Here is a 14371-nt window from a genome sequence, read left to right as displayed (position 1 = left end):
ATTTAATCCACATAACCACTGTCTTAGCTATTTAGTGTTGCTATAACAGAAATACCACAAGTGGACGGCTCAAACAGAAATCTATCCTCTCACAATCTAATTAGGCTAGAAAGTCTGAATTCAGGGTGCCAGCTCCAGGGGAAAGCTTTCTCTCTCTGTCAACTCTAGGGGAATGTCTTTGTCATCAATCTTTTCCTGGGTGGGTCTAGGAGCTTCTCAGCTCAGGGACCCTGAGTCCAAAAGACTTGCTCCCCTCCTGGTTCTTCATTCTTGGTGTAGGAGGTCCCTCTGTCTCTGTGCTAGCTTCTCTTTTATGTCACAAAAGAGATTGACTTAAAACACAACCTAATCTTGTAAATTGAGTCCTGCCTCATTAACATAACTGCCGCTAACCCCACCTCATTAACATAATAGAGATAGGATTTACAACACATAGGAAAATCACATCAGATGGCAAAATGGCGAACAATCACACAATACTGGGAATTATGGTATAGTCAAGCTAACAGATATTTTGGGGGGATACAATTCAATCCATGACAGCCACTCTATAAATTATTATCTCCATTATGTTATCAGATGTATTGAAACTTCTCCATTGCTTATGGGTAGCTAAATCATCCATGTTGGATCCCCAAGTCCACAAAAGCCAAAGGACTATGCATATACTGCTTTATGAGAAATTCACCAAAAAAGAGAGGGGAGATTACATTCGTTCATTCAAAAAATATTTATTCATCACTTCTATGTACCGGGCACTGTTCTAGGCACTTGGGGCATACTAATGAGCACACAAATAAAATACCTCATGGAATGTACACTCTAGCAGGGGTAGGGGTGAGACAGGCAATTCATAACTAGTCAGTCTGTAAATTATACAGTAATTTAGAACGTAATGGATATTATGGACAAAAGAAGTCGAGCACTGCAAGAAAAATACAGGGTGCTGCTTGCAATGAGCAACAGCGTAATCCTCATTGACAAGGATATTTCAGTTAAGTCTTGAAGGAGGTAAGGAAGTTGATCATGAATATACTGGGAGGATTACAAGCAGAGGGAAAAAAAAAATAACGCAGCGGCCTAAATGCGGGAACATGCCTGATGCGTCCCAGGAACAGAAGGAGGCAAGGATGGCTAAAGTGGAAAGCTCAAGAGGAAGAAAAGTGGGAGACGGGTCAGTTAGTGGAAACCAGACTATGCACTGCTTGGTGAATCACAAGGAATCTGGCTTTTACTCTGAGTGAGATGGAAAGCCATTGGAGGGTTTTTTTTTTTGTAATGATCTGACCTGTTTTAAAGAAACCACTCTGGTTGTTATGTTGATAACAAATTAAGGGGAAGCCACGGAAGGAGAAAGAAGGCCAATTACCCATTAAGAGTTCACTGCAATAATCCAGGCCAGAGATGCCAGAGGCTGGAAAAGGGGTGTTAGTAATAAAGGTGGCAAATATGGTTGAATCTGGATTTATTTTGAAGGCAGGATTCTTCATTCTGAAGATAGAGCAACAGAAGTTGTTGACAGCCTGGATGTAGAGCACGAGAGGAGAAGAGCAGGGATGACTGAAGTTTTTGGCTTGAACAACCTGAAAAATGGAGCTGGCACTAACCAAAGTGGGCAGGCCGTGGGTGGAGCAGGTTTGCAGAGGAAGGTCAGAAATTCTGTCTTGCTTCTTTAAAATTGACTTTTTTTTCCCCCTTTTACATATTCAAGGGAAGATGTCAGAAAAGCGGAGAGATAGAGGAGTCAAAAACTTAAGATATGTTCGAGTTAGAAATATACATCTGGGAGTCCTATGTGGTATTTTATTAAGACCTGTGGCTGTTTCTGACGAGAGTCCAACAAAAACTGAGCCCTGAGACATTCCAAATTAATAGGTTGTTGAGAAGAGGAAAGATTAAAAAAAATAAAATAAAAGGAAACCAGTGGGCCAGTGGTGTAGGAGGAAAAGCAAGCAGGAGAGTGCGGGGTCCTCAAATTCAAATGAAGACAGAGTATCAAAGAAGAGGAAATGCCCGTTCACAGCAAGTGCGCCCAAGTGGTGAAGATGAGTTGGGTTTACCGACGTGGAAGATCTTCTTTTGAAAAAGCTCTCGTGACTACTCTCCCACCTCACCCAAGAAGGCATGATTACACGCTGAGTATGATGTTATATCTTAATCTAATGATGTGAATTCATTTTTCTGAAGAATTATCCATAAGAGTTTACCCCAATTTAATGTTTGAGAATCACATCAGCATATTGAATAAGAAATAATGATAAATTGCAGACGTTAAACGTTATTTGCTAATATTCAATTTCTACCCTTCAAAACAGAAAAAAAAAAAAAAAACACCTCAAGGTAAATCAGAAATAAACGATAGATTTCCATTGTCCTATTAAAGTACTATGTAAACCAAAAGCCAATATTGCACTTCTGTTTTTCCTGTAAAAATAATACCATTACTACTTGGTAATGTTCCAGGAGCATTTTAGAACATTCCAGGATGCTAACTCTAGTGTAACCTGCTATAAAACCAAAAATAAAAGGTATAATCATTAGAAAGAAGTAGACATAAGTATCATTACCTGCAGTTGATTATATAACTAGGAAATCCAAAAGAATAAACTCCAAAGCTCTTAGAATAAGAGCCAGCTATAAAATAAATACACAAAAAATCAACAACCGTCTTGTACCAGCAATAGCCAATTTGAACAACCCATCACAGTAGCAACAAAAACATAAATGCCTAAGAAATACCCTAATGGGAAATGTTAGGACTTACATGACATCAACCAAACTCTGCTGTGAGAGATAAAGGTATGAATAACCTTTTATGTACCTTAACAGGAATGATGACTCCTCTACAGACAGCAGTCCTTCATAAAGGACCAAGATGCAACTCAATCAGGTATTTTTTAGTTCTAAGGATCCATCTGCAGAGCTTTCCAGGTCAGAAGGTAGAATTAACATACACATCTGATTATACCTTTCCTCTAAATCCTACTGAAATGACAGTAAAGAGATCCTTCTAGAAAACAGAGACCCAAGGACCTGAGGAACAGGAACGGAGACAACAACAAAATCAACGAGTGGAAAGCAAATGGACAAGTGGCAACTGTTCTATTAACAGACCAAAAAACAGCAGAATGTTAAGCCAGCAATGGGGAAAAGATAAACAGCATTCCAGTTTATTCACAGCAGAATTCAAAAAAGGCTCAGAAACTGGGGGCGAAAAGATGGCGGGCTAAAATAAGGTAGGTAAAGGTTGTTTGATGCCTTTTCCAACTCCTCACCTTAGCCCACTGGCCAACCATCCCAAAACCCAGCAAGACTGGAGATGTGTTCTCAGAAGAGGATAAAACAGATAAATCCTAGGACTGTGAGAACATGGGACCCTTCTCAAAAACAACTCTTTACCAAAGAGGATGTTGAGATGCCAACCACATTCCTCTATGAATGCTGGCAGATTCCTTCCCTCAGAGCAGGACACTGGAAGACCACTCACCACTCTCAGAACAATCTGATCAGCCCAAGAGGAAAGACCCTACAAATATGGCCCCACTGAAAAACTCAGAAGAAACAGTAAACAGTTCAAAATGGCTGCAACAGGGAAGGAGAGAAGGGGATGGGAAGGGAGGGGATAAGGAACCACTTATTTTATAATAAGACTTTTAGTACTTCTAGACTTTTAAAACTGTGTGCACGCATTAACTTAGAAATAGTAATATTTATCTAGATGACCTGACCTAACCCGTTACCATCAAGTTGACTCCAACTCATGGCAACTCTATAGGACGGAATGAATATAATTACTATTTCTCTAAGAATAGTAGGACTTGCCCTATGCATTCTAAATAAACAATTAACACGGTACAGCCACCATGGAAAACATTTCGGTGGGCTCTCAAAAAGTTAAACATAGGGCTACCATAAAAATCAAACCAAACCAGTTGCCGTTGAGTCAAATCTGAATTACGGTGACCCCATGTGTCTCAGGAGCCCTGGTGGCACCATGGTTAAGAGCTCAGCTGCTAACCAAAAGGTCAGCAGTTCGAATCTACCAGTAGCCCCTTGGAAACCCTATAAGGCAGATTTACTCTGTCCTATAGGGTCGCTATGAGTCGGCATCGACTTCAACAGCAGTGGGGTTCACGTGTTTCAGAACAGAGCTGTGTTCCACAGTTTTAAGGTTGTCACCTTTCAGAAGCAGATCGCCAAGGCTTTCTTCTAAGGCATCTTTGGGTGGATTCAAACCACCAACCTTTCGGCTAGTAATAGGGCATTTAACTGTTTGCACCACCCAGGGACAAGAACTACTATTAAAAAAAAAAAGTGTGTTGCCATCGAATTAATTCTGACTCATAGAAGCCCAGCAATTCCACTACTAGGTATCTGTTCAAGAAACTTGAAAGCAGTTTAACACATGCTAAGTGAGGTAAATCAATCACAAAACAAGAAATAATGATCTCACTTATATTAAATACCTAGAACAAGTAAATGTGCAGAGACCAAAGTTTATCAGAGGTTACCAGGGTTGGGAGGGAGGGAGAAAGTGCAAAGAATTGTTTAGGAAGCACGGAGTTTCTGTTTATGGTAATAAACATACAACATGATTAATGTAACAAGTATCACTAAATTGTACGCAAGAAAAAAAACAGGTAAATGTGTTATATACGTATCTTCACAAAAATTTTAAAAAAAAGAACCTTTTTCAAGTAAACAGAAAAATGAAGGGGGAAAAAAAAAAGACATGGCATTAAGAACAGAAATCAATGCGTAGATGAGTAAGACCCAAAATAGAAAGAGACTCAAAGATAATCAAGATCTTAAAATATCTAAAGAAACTACCAAAAACCAAGGAGGAAAGGATGGACTACTTAACAAACGGTGGTGGTAGAACTGGCTAACTGGGGAAGAGAAAGGGGTTATAGATGAACTCATATCCATCTGTGATGCAGGATTCAATGTAAAAGCCAAATATATTCCCCAATTTTATGCTTCATTTACTTCATCTCTGGGCTTTCCAAACACAAACATTTATAAGGAAAAAGCACAAAGAACAAAAGATGAGGACACATCTACTTCAGCACGTGAAAAATGAAGGTATTTTATTGCTTAGAAAACACCAGAAAGTGAACTGAAACACAAATAATGGACTGTGGAGGCGGGGGGTAGGGGGAGAGCCCTACTAAGAGCATAAAAGCACAATGCTCTTAATCTATCAATATAAAACAGGTATTTCAAATCTGTTAAAGAAAACAAAAAAAAACAAGAATAAGGTGGGTAAAGTACCAGAATTGACAATTTCCAAAAGGGAAAACAAAAAATTACTAATCTCATTCGTTAACCAAAACTATGTATTCAAGTCAAATAACATTTTCATAAAAAATCGGGAAGACAAGAGTGTGGGCGTGGTATGAGGAGACCATCCAGCACGCAGGGGAATACTCTCCGTGTAAGTAATTCAACGACACGCCTCAAGAGCCATAAAAATGGCTCACCTCTGCCCCAGGAATTCTGCTGCAATAAATCTAGCTTAAGCAAGTAAGAGACCCTGAGAGTTTCGGTTGTCAAGGAAAAAAATTATTAACAGGCATCTTACTTTGAGTTTAGGGTTTTTCTTATCCACAAAACCAAGTACTAACTGTAAAGATTCCTGACCAAGTCCTGCCATGGCTTTTTCAGCCAAGATTGCTAATCTTTTTTTTCTTGCCAGAAGCCAGGCTTACTTAAATTTCAAAAGATATCATGGTTGCTGGTGGGTCAGGGGCCAGAGATTACCCTGTGACTACATTATCAGTTGATCTCAGTAAAAGGGGGAGGGGGAAGGATTCAATCAATCATGTAAGATTAACCAATGGCTGATCTTTTATTCTTCTCCCTGCTCTTTACAAGCCTCCCTGTAACTAGCTCACTTCTAGCCGTCATTTGTTTCTGGAATCAGAACGGTCTCCCTGTATGCAGACAGAATAACTGCTCAGAATAAACCTTACGTTTCAATTTCTTTTGAGTTTTGATTATTTCTAACACAGTGAAGGACATTTATCCCAGCTCTGCCTGTCTGTCTGCTATTCTGAGCCTACTTTCTTTGGCACACCCTCTTGGAGCCTTTGGTTCATTCCATCTCCCCAAAACTCAACAGTTCCGGCACCATTATTATCTCTACTTTACGTATAAAGAAAATGTGATTAAACAATAGGTAATCAAGGCTACTTAGCTGGAAAGTGGACAAGCTAAGATTTGCACCCAATTTAATATCTATATTCTCAACTACTGAAAATGAAAACATGTCAAACAACAGAAAAATAGCTCAATAAACTTTGCCATAGCCATCATGAAAAACCCTACTTTCAAAGAAGATTGAAGCACATGGGAAATGTTCATGATACAATGTTAAATGACAGTGCGGTATTTAAAAATGAAGATAAAATTAAAACAATTTTGTTTAAAAACTTCTATACACGCAAATAAAAAGGGCCAAATGGAAGCACGTCTTTGCACTAACAATTGTGCATTCGTAGATGATGTGATTAAATGTGATTCTTCTTTTCTTAGTAGTTTTTCAGCAATTTCCAAAACGTCAACAACAGGGATAACTAATTTTTAAACAGAAATTCTCAACTGTAGTTTATTTGGGGAGGGGGGAAGAGATACCAATAATTGAAGCCATCAACTTACAGGTTCTTGTCAAGCAGATTAGCAAATGAAGTCAGCCAGACACAGGGTTGGAAGAACAGAAAGGTTTATTCAGTTTACAAACTGGGAGGCAGGAAGGGTCTCATGACCTAAGGCTGCCAGCTCCCTGAACCAGGGCAGATTTGCTCCTTTTATAGGAAGTGGCATATATATCCATGAACAGTGAGGGAAGGATTTTCAGTCTCGTGATGCGTGCCCAGTCCTCATAATTTCAGTGAATGGGTTTTTGCGCAACCAAAACCAAACCAAACCCAGTGCTGTCGAGTTGATTCCCACTCATAGCAACCCTACAGGACAGGGTAGAACTGCCCCATAGAGTTTCCAAGGAGCACCTGGCGGATTTGAACTCCCAGCCTTTGGTTAGCAGCCGTAGCACTTAACCACTATGCCATCAGGGTTTTGCGCATAGCTCTAAAAATCCTGGGCACAGCCCTGAAAAACTGGCAAAGGCTCGCTACTGCCACCCCAAGAAGGTCGTTAAGTAGGCAGCTTGACACAGAGGGCCTGTGCCACCGCCTCAGTCAGGAGAAACCTGGAGATTCGACCAATCATGGTGAAGTGCTGTAAAAGCTGTAACAGAAATGTAGCAAGAGTAGACTTTTCTGAAAAACTATTAAGGGAGGGTTGTTAATAACCCTTTATAACCGTCTCATGACTGCTTCATGATTACACATTAATACACTTTCAAGAAATTGGTTACTCGGTGACTAGGTTAAAGACACATTAAATTGAGAAGGTTTAACATTAAAATTTTTTGAAGAGCGGTGGAAAAAGCAAAGATTCAGTGAGTGGTTGCCATGTTAGCAGCACAGCATTACTGTTTAAGCATAAGGCCCATCAAGTGATAGGGTTTTCCACTGCCATTTTTCCTGTCTCACGGAGTGAAATGGGAAAAAGAATTAGCCTTACAGAATTTGCTCGGTGGCCGTTTACTGAAATTTAACTTGCATATAACACAGGGGACACATGAAAGAGAAAACCTCTTCAACTCTCAGAATCACTGGAATGGTAAAGGCACTTTGGAACTGACTGAATTCTGATCATCGCTTACATAGTAAAGTTTGAAAGGTTTAATTTAAAAAAAAAACAAAAAGCCCAAGGCACTTAAAGGACATATTTTTGCACTATTTTATTCAGAAAAGCTTCTTGCAAGACAAACAAATTCAATGACTACAGAGTTATTGTACTGAGCATACAACAATGAACGATGTTTAAAACTGAGTTCCTCTGGATGTCTGTGTTGGGACAGGGAAGGAGTGGGCAAATTTGTAGACCATGCTATAGGGTCGCTATGAGTCGGAATCGACTCAAGGCAGTGGGTTTGGGTTTGGTCTTCCCTTTGTTATTCTAAAGTATAGCATTACAACTGGTTTAGCGTCTTAGAATCAATTTTGGCAAGGCACTTCCTAGGAATAAAACAATTTAAATGCGCTAATGACATTTCTGCCACAAATTACGGAAGCTTTTTAGCATGTATGTATTATATTTTACCTTTCAAGTTTCTTAAATATAAAGTATCTTTGACTTTATAGAGAAACGATGCATACAATTCTTAGGTTTGTGTGTCCCAAAGGAAAATCGTTTAAAAGCTACTTTTCCACCTCACTTTGAAACTTGGTTAAAAGAGTTCTAAGTGCAAGAACTGGAGAAAATGAATATTCAGCGGAGAACAACACAGCTGCTAGCAGTATCACCACCCTACGCAACTGCATTAATAAATAATTCTGTAATTACCTTAGAAAGCAAGCCTGGGACTGAAAGAGCTCACCCTTACCTGCACTGAGGCCAAGAACTGAAATGTACGATTCAGAACCTTCAGAAAAGGAAATCCTATTTAAAAACCCCATGGTATGAGGGCCCGCCCACATCCCCTCGAGGACTCGTTACTATGGGAACCCACCGTAACCCTTCAGAGCCAGTACAGTTTGGGGAGGAGTTATCCTCCTTGAAGCTGGAAGAAGGTTAAAAAAAAAAAAAAAAAAGGGGGCAGGACGAGGGGGAAAACCCTAGGCTTTGACAGGGAGGTCAAGAAAGGTAAGCTTGGTAATCATAACAGAAATTTAAAACAATGATGTGGGAGCTACAGTCATCTAGTTCAGTTAAAGTTTCAACCATTAGAGGTACTTCCCTCCCTCGCCGGTGGGAAACAAACCACCCTTTGTGAGTTCCTGTCCATGGAAAAACGAAGCCGGAGCTTCATCCCAAACCGAATGCTACTTCATGAAACTGAAGTCTCCCCCCCTCCCCCGCAATTAGACCACTGATTGTCCAACTCTGTTGCACATTAGAACCTGTTGCACTGGAGATCTTTTTTAAAAAAAAAAATTAATAAATTGTGATTTAATTGGTCTGGGACGCGACTTGGACATGGGACGTTTTAAAAACTCCCCAGTGATTCTTTTCTGCAGCCAAGTTTGGAAACTACTGTACATGATATGGCGAGGTGGCGGGAGTTTGAAGAAAAAAAAAAAAAGCACTATAATCTCCCTTTGTCTTTCTACGGCTAATAATAGAATTTGCTGGCTTTCTCCAAGCACATACAGGACAATAGGCTGTTGATAAATAGGAGCCCCCAGAAATGTCCTAACAACACTTTCTTTGAAATCAAAAAGATCAGGCAGTATACGCCTTCTCTTCCCGAGAGAGCAAACATCTTCTTACCAAAACATCAAACTTCTTCATCTATTTTAAGAGCGACTGAGCCACGAATGCCACTCAGAACTTGGAGGACAGGCTCCATAACCAGAGGAACCCGACCCGCAAGGTCGCCCACCAGCACTAGCAGGGGTCCTGCGGGGGCCGGAGCTGCGCCAGCCCGCGGTGTCGGGCCCGGGAGCCCCCAGCCCGCGCCCCGCCCCGGGCCCCGCCGGCGGCGCCCCAATAAAGTTACTTGGGGCAAGTTTGCTCCAGTTTCCCACCGCGCGCCTCCCCGGGCGAGGGGTGCGGCTCCGGCCACCTGCTCAGCCCCGAGGCTGCCCCGCCGCGCCCCTCTTCGGACTTTCGCCACCTGGGGGGCCGCGCGCGCACCCTGGGGGCGCCCGCGCAACCGGTCAGAGCCCCACCGGGCTCGCCTCATCCCGCCCCGGAGCTCTTCGGCCGCAGCCCGCCCGGCCCCTCGCCCGGGCGTCGGGACCCCAGCGCGAGCACAGCGCGCTTCGCGTGCAACCCTCCGGGAAGCCCCGCCTGCGCGGCCAGCGCCTCTCCAGCCCGGGCGAGGCATCCGCTTTCCCTGCACCCCCGGGCCCCAGGCCAGCCCCCCAGCCCAGGCCCTGCCCGGCCGCGCTCTGCCCCTCCGGGTCGCAGCCGGGCGCGCGCCTCTCCCCGGCGGCCCGGCGCTGCGCACGCGCGGAGGCACCCACTCGCTCGCCCGCGGCGCCTTCACTCACCGCCCGCGCTCCTCGTCGCCTCGCGCTCCGCCGTCGCCGCTCTGCTCGCTGCTCTCCGCCCGGGCCCGGCGCCCGCTCCTCCAGCCCCGGCCGGGGCACTCGGGGATGCACCGCCCGGCGGGCTTGGCGGGCACCCGCACGCAGGGGACGCTCCACGGGGCCGCGCGCTCGAGCTCAGGCACCAGGAGTGGGTGGTGCCGAGCAGGAGACGCGCCCGGAGGCGGCCGTGGACACGGGGCATGCGCAGTGCCCGCGTCTCCCGGGGGTCGGAGTGCCGAGCGGGCGGGAGACCCAGGGTCCGTGGGAGACAGGAAGATGGAGAGCCGGGGGTTCTGTCCCTTTAGTCACCTTCGTCCTTGTCCCACGACATGCAGTTTTCTTCTTTGGTTCCCTCATCGATCAATGAATTAAACCTTTATTGAACACGTACTTTGGCAGAGCCGCTGTGCGGGACACAGGGCATGTTCGGGTAATTGGGGAACGGATTACTTTTGGCATTGGGGCCCCTTTTCTGGCACTGATTCCAGCCCTCCCCTTGAGCAGATAGAGTTTAAATAGGGACTGCCCACTCTTAAGGACACACTGCTGGCTGGTGAGTTCAAGGAGGGTTCTTTGCGACGCTTGGAAGGAGTTGGGAGTGAGAAGTTCACCGGGAGAGGAAGGTGAACACAAAGGCGCTATGGCAGAAAGATAAAAGAACGTGTGAGCCCAGGGACCCTCTCGGGAACCGATGTACCCTGAGTTTATTTTTCATAATGAAGGGTGAAAAAAGGTAGTTGAACCTTGTCTGGCATCATTCCTTAACGCTTAGCCCGAATTTTCAGCTTATTCAGCGGTAATTTGGAGGTGGGGAGGTGTTGGTCTGATTAAACGCAGAATTTAGAAATAAAGACTGGAAAGGCTTGAAATGCTATAGTATGTATTTAAGAAAAGAAGTAGGGAATTCAAGCGTTGGCATGAGGAATGGAAAAGTGGAAACGTTTCCAGAGATCGTGAAGAGCAGAGTGATTCCCGGCTTCTCTGAGAGTAGAGAGCTATTTACCATGACAGACTTCATGAGATTAGATCATCATCATTAATAAGTATTTATTAGTGGGCAAATTAGACCTATGAAATAAATAGCTACAAATATAAATGCTCCTTTTACCATGAGCTTGGCCCTGAAAGAACATATTTCTGTTCAACCGAAAAATCATTAGTTCCAGAGAAAGTATTTAGTGAAAAATACATGCGTTTTGGAAAACAAAAACCTGTTTAAAAGTCCAGATGCCCCATAATAACCTGAGTGATCTTGGGCAAATTACCTGATATTTCTGATCCTTAGCGTGCTTGTCTGTAACGTGGAACCATAACACTTACCTTGCAAGGTTATGAAGACCAATAGAAAATAAATTAATTCTCATCTGAAAAATAGGGGTTATTGTCTATAATTTGTGAGGTTATAAAAAATTAAGTAGAAGTGTCAAAAGCATCCAACACGTAGTACTGTCTGAATAAATGACAGTTACCAAGATCTGATACTAACCAAAAGGTTGGAGGTACAAACCCACCCCGAGGCACCTTGGAGGAAAGGCCTGGTGATCTGCTTCCAAAAGTTCACAGCCCTTGAAAATCTTGGAGGGTACAGTTCTACTCTGGGGCCACCATGAGCTGGAATCAACTATACATCAGCTTGTACTGGTGCCATGTGAGCAAATACTGGAAGGAAAAAACTGGAGGGGAGAGAGTGAATATTGACACTTTGAAAGCATTTTCTCATTTCACTGGGGAAATAATGTTGTTAGGTGCCGTCAGGTCGGTTTTGACTCATAGCAACCCTATGCACAACAGAACGAAACACTGCCCGGTCCTGAGCCATCCTTAACAATCGTTGTGACGCTTGAGCTCATTGTTGCAGCCACTGTGTCAATCTACCTCGTTGAGGGTCTTCCTCTTTTCTGGTGACCCTGTACTCTGCCAAGCATGATGTCCTTCTCCAGGGACTGTTCCCTCCTGACAGCATGTCCAAAGTATGTAAGACGCAGTCTCGCCATCCTTGCCTCTAAGGAGCATTCTGGCTGCACTTCTTCCGAGACAGATTTGTTCATTCTTTTGGCAGTCCGTGGTATATTCAATATTCTTCGCCAACACCACAATTCAAAAGTGTCAACTCTTCTTCCTTATTCATTATCCAGTGTTCACATGCATATAATGTGATTGAAAATACCATGGCTTGGGTCAGGCGCACCTTAGTCTTCAGGGTGACATCTTTACTCTTCAACACTTTTAAGAGGTCCTTTGCAGCAGATTTGCCCAATGCAATGCGTCTTTTGATTTCTTGACTGCTGCTTCCATGGCTGTCGATTGTGGATCCAAGTAAAATGAAATCCTTGGCAACTTCAATCTTTTCTCCGTTTACCATGATGTTGCTCATTGGTCCAGTTGTGAGGATTTTTGTTTTCTTTATGTTGAGGTGTAATCCATACTGAAGGCTGTGGTCTTCGATCTTCATTAGAAAGCTTCAGGTCCTCTTCACTTTCAGCAAGCAAGGTTGTGTCATCTGCATAACACAGGTTGTTAATGAGTCTTCCTCCAATCCTGATGTCCCATTCTTCATATAGTCCAGCTTCTCGTATTATTTGTTCAGCATACAGATTGAATAGGTATGGTGAAAGAATACTACCCTGACACACACCTTTCCTGACTTTAAACCAGTCAGTATCCCCTTGTTCTGTCTGAACAACTGCTTCTTGATCTATGTAAAGGTTCCTCATGAGCACAATTAAGTGTTCTGAAATTCTCATTCTGGAAAAATAATGCTAAATTTAAAAAACAGGTTTAATTGCCAGATTGGTTTTCTAGGTTTGAAGACTTAGTGCTTTAGTCTCATGGGACAACTCAGTCAACCAGCATAATATAGTTCACAAAGTTCACGTTCTGCATCCTAGTGAAGTGAATAGCATCTGGGATCTTAAAAGCTTGAGAGGAGCCATCTAAGATACTACTATTGATCACTAACTGTCAGGAGCAAAAGAGTAAAAAGGTAGCTAAAATCACAGAGAAGAAACTAGTCTACAAGGCTGATAGCCTAAACAAACCATAACCTCAACTACCCTGAAACCAGAAGGGGTGGGTGATGCACAGCTACCATGACTGACTGATCGGACCAGGGCCACAATAGATGATTCTAGCTAGAATGGGAGAAAAATGCAGAACAAAGCTCAAATTCATAAAAATGGCCAGATTAACTGGACTACTGAGACCAGAGGACCCCCTAAGACTATTGCCCTGAGATGCAATTCAAACCTTAAACCAAAACTGCCCCTTGAGATCACCTCTTAAAAGAAAAGCAGTATGACTCACAAAATAAAGGACATTACCCATTAGATGGAGCCCTGGTGGCGCCGTGGTTAAGAGCTCAGCTGCTAACCATGTTACCGGGTAGAAACCACAGATTCTCACTCGGCATAACTTGTATTGGCCAATAAACGGGAGACTGAGGTGGGAGAACAAAAAAGGCACCTTTATTTCATTGTACAAGGAAATGCAATCAGCCGGAGCTTACTGCTGCCAAGACTGCTTGCCAAGGGTGGTTGGGTAAGTTACTTTTAAAGAGGTTTACAAGTAGGGAGTTCATATAAGTTATATCAGCAATAGTCTTAATTATACTACGCAGGCGCAGTGGGGCTTACGTATAACCTCCAAGCAAAAGCAGGATTCAAATGGAAAGCTGAGGGTAAGGAGGGAGGCAGCAAAGGAAAACATTTTGCAATATAACACTGTAGGGGAGGAAGCCAGGTAAAGAATACAGCACTGTGGTGGTTCGGTCATGACCAGAAGGATGGCAGTTCAAATCCACCAGAGGTTCTTTGGAAGCTCCTTAGATCGGTGCTCTATATGAAATATCTGTATGAGTCCAAAAGGTCAAATTTATTTCAAAGTGAAGGTGAGAAGATAAGGGGGCAGGGAATCTACAATCCTGGAAAAAGAACAACCAGAACACAATTAATGAGAATGTCCATACAATGTGAAAAATCTAACTCATGTTATTGATCAATTTATGGAAATTGTCAAAGGGAAACCTAACTTGCTGTGTAAACTTTCACCAAAAACACAATAAAATATTATTTAAAAAAAAAAAAAACAGTTTTAAGAGGTAAAACAAAATTTTGGTCTCCCTAGTTCTAAAAAGACATCTCTATGTATACTTTAACTGTATGCAAATAAATGCCCCAATGAGCCATGAATTAAGGATAGACCTGACTACACCCCGAAACACCAAACATGAATCCACATTTGAACATGTCGTTCCAATTTAAGTTCCAGTT

The 14371-nt window shown here is 43.0% G+C and overlaps 1 protein-coding gene across 1 annotated transcript in view; it reads right to left on the bottom strand.

Moving 5' to 3' along the window:
- The window catches only part of BTBD3 (BTB domain containing 3), a 42346-nt gene extending 32067 nt beyond the window's left edge, over positions 1-10279 (bottom strand). Inside the window, exon 1 of the mRNA XM_049869248.1 lies at positions 10065-10279. The gene's annotated coding sequence lies outside the window, so the exon portion shown is untranslated. The remainder of the gene's footprint in view (positions 1-10064) is intronic.
- Positions 10280-14371: the final 4092 nt, after the last annotated feature.

This window comes from Elephas maximus, chromosome 25 (genome assembly GCF_024166365.1).
Source record: "Elephas maximus indicus isolate mEleMax1 chromosome 25, mEleMax1 primary haplotype, whole genome shotgun sequence".
Taxonomy (NCBI): Eukaryota; Metazoa; Chordata; class Mammalia; order Proboscidea; family Elephantidae; genus Elephas; species Elephas maximus.
Note: the sequence above shows the minus strand (reverse complement) of the source record. Positions and strands in the feature narration are given on the sequence as shown.